This window comes from Pyxicephalus adspersus, chromosome 8 (assembly GCF_032062135.1).
Source record: "Pyxicephalus adspersus chromosome 8, UCB_Pads_2.0, whole genome shotgun sequence".
Classification (NCBI taxonomy): Eukaryota; Metazoa; Chordata; class Amphibia; order Anura; family Pyxicephalidae; genus Pyxicephalus; species Pyxicephalus adspersus.
The window spans coordinates 71578669-71582081 of NC_092865.1; positions in this window are offsets into that span (position 1 = coordinate 71578669).

The window sequence follows — 3413 nt, forward strand, 5'->3', positions numbered from 1 at the left end:
ATTTACCCTTACCTATGGAAAACGTTGTTTGCTGTAAAAGCTTGAGAAGTTTGAATTATTAATAATGACAGCTGCAGGGAGTCCACAGGTAATTACTATTATACATTGCAACTGAATTGAAATTGATTGATATGGTGGGCAATGGCTATACAGAGGAGAGCTGGCAGCTAAAATGAAGAGAGAAAGCTTATATCACTACATGCTCCCTTGTGTCAACCAGTGACCTGAACAGTGGTAGACAGTCAGCAGTGGGCCCCTGTGCAGTGGTAAAGGGCCCTCATGTAGTGGCACACTTAGCACCTCCCTAAGTCCACCCCTGGACCTGAATATAAATGTATTATATTAATATTTATTATGGTATTTTATATATATAATAAATATATAAATAACAACTATATAAATATGTAGGCTGCTAGATTATTATTATTATTATTATTATTAAACAGGATTTATATAGAGCCAACATATTACGCAGCACTGTACATTAAATAGGGTTTCAGACTCCTTCATGTTGGAAAGCCAGGGTAGTTTTCTACATTGCTACTATATGCTGTAAAACCTGAACTCTAGGAAGATATAAAAGATACTTATCCATGCAACATTTATTAATGGTGGTATTCCCGAATATGTCTCGTGGTGAATTTTATGTACCAAAAGTGGTAACCCCGAGCCAGCCTTGGGGTAGCACAAAAAATCCTACCTGCTCCCCACGATCCAGCACAGCCGGCCGGGGTTTGCTGGAAGCCGTATGGAGTCCATTTTTAATATAATAATAATTCCGATCATATGAACTCATCTTTCTTGCAAAAGTTTACCAAAAGTACATGGCCATCCTGCGGTTAGACCCCAAAGTAGCAGTAACTCACCATGCTCCCAGTCTGTCCAGTCTTGGTTCTTTGTTAAATGCATACAGCATGGCTAACATAGAGGTAATTTAAATCATTATTTTCTAAAGATATGCCACATCCACATTGAATTTTCTTAATGGTTCAAGTAAAATTTTTTCTGTAGTCCTTTAAAAAAAGTTTTCTTTTTTAAATAAAAAACATAATGTAAAATGCAGTTACATGCATACTTCAGTATGTGAGAGGCCCTACTGGCCAGTTATGTAACAAACTGTTATATTTGCACATTAGAGTGGGCAGAGCTTGTCCTGAAACCCACAATAACATGGGGGATTAATATGTAAAGTTTTATTTTATATATCACTAAGCAGAGTAGAAGAGATTATGTCAGGGGTCGGCAACTTTTTTGGACTACTAAGCCATTTGAGGCCATTTGAGGCCTAGTAGACTTTTAGTCTTTAAACAAACCAAAAGTTCCTGCAAATTCCTGCAGCAACTGAGAATAAGAGAAAAGGCTTTGCCATGTGAAACATTCCAGGTGAAGTGCTGTAGGTGCATAAATGTTTTGGATTTCGGACATTAAGGACTCGATTTAAGACACTCCTGGGCTACATCCAATAAGAACAAGTTTCCTTTGCCACAGAGGTACTGTGCTATATGAAGTGCATAGTCAAAAGTTCCCTTCAAACTTTTGTAATATTTGAATCTTTTAAAGTGCTAAGCTTGCCCTGCAAACAAATCATTTTTCATCTTCGTGCCTTTTGAACTGTTACATACCCCTGAGCTCTAGAATCCGTGGAGTGAAGTCTTCCCAGGGCTGGTACGGCTATACTGGCACCTGCAACCAACGCATTCTAGTGAAGTGGTAATTATAGTTCTCTGAGTATTATCTGTGCGCTTATGGAGGCCTACCCATGTGAGAAGGCTCCTGCATGTGTCATCATTGTGCCTGCAATTACATTAATTCAACCCAAGCCTGTTAAATATTCATCTTTTCCCATCTTGTGGGATTTATGAATGGTTTGTACACTTGGTATTTTGATGACACTTGGTGTCATTGACCATTTGCTCAGTGTTTTTGACCGTTCCATGGAGTGTTCAGGTAGGAAGGAATGCTATTTTGCAGAATGGACATCGCCTGTTCCTTTCTGGAGCTGCATATGGCCTGGGCCCTTGGGGAACCGCGGGTTCCAAGGAGTCAAAGGATGAAGTCAGTGAGAAAGAGAAGTACAGGTGACTGGGTTGTGTGCCCTGTCCTCTTTCACCCTCCCGGAAATTTACCAATTTTGATCTTCATTCACTCAGCCCCTCTGCTGTACGCTATGGCTCACATCCAACAGCTCCGGTTTTCCAGATAAAAATGGGTGTTACTCTATGTGCCCCTTTTTTCTGAAACATCCCTCCATCATGTTTAAGATGAAACCTGATTATTGAATGTTTCTTATCAAGTTCCCTGAGAAAGCCTGAGAGGCAAAACGCGTCGGGTCACAGGATTTCCAATTGTTTACATAAAAATTCAGTAGGAATCTGCTGTCTAGTATATGGTCTTTACCCTCCTCCAAGAATACTGGGGATGACCGGTAATTGTGCGAAAACTGCAGCTGTATGCAAAATTTTTGAACTGTTTATCCAATAAAATTCACCACACTTGAAACCCCCTGGCTTTCTTTTCATTCTTTGTTTCAACTTATATCTGAATTGGAAAATCTATTAGTTTGGTTTGTTATGTGCAAAATTGACAGCCCGTGTGTACCCAGCTATAGACTTTGGGAATAAATCTTTATTGAACAAGTCCAAAATTCACCTAATTTTTATTTTATAATTCTTCATATTCAGTATAAAAACCTTGCTTGCTTAAATGAGCAAATTATTAATATAGGGACTGACATTTTATGTTTCTTAATAAAAAAATAGTTAAAATGAGTACTTGGTTTTACTAAGTAACTGAAATACGCTACGCATGCATGAAGTTGGAGGTCTGTATATATGTCCCAGGCCAGTGCCTTATAGAGCCTGATATACAAATATATATGCACGTATGATCAAGCATTAGCAACTGCACATGAGTAAAAGCTATGCTTATGGTATTTCCCATTAGTCCCTGCAATTTTCCCAAATGTTTGGCACATGCTACAATTCCCTCCCTCATGCTTCTGCAGTGATAGTTATGAGCCTTCACACACTAACACACAATAAACAAACACACTAACACAATGGTCGCCAACCTTTTCAGTCCCGTGGACCACTAAAATCACTGGCTCCTGAACCGCGCATACGCAGGGAGCCGGGTGTCACTCAAAGGGTGAGAAACCTCCCCCATGATCACATCATGATCACATAACCCCGCTCACTCTCCTATCACAGATCTGAGCCTGCAATGGGAGAGTGGGCGGGTTGTGTCCAGGGATAGAGCCCGCCCACCTCCCTGAGCCTAGGAACTGTACGGGGTACTTGGTCCGCGGCTCTGGCTGGTGCGTCCCCCTAGTGGGGTCCTTCTCCTGACCCCGCTCGGGGTGCACTGACCAGAGCCATGTACCCCCAAAATTTTCTCGCAGACCACCAGTGGTC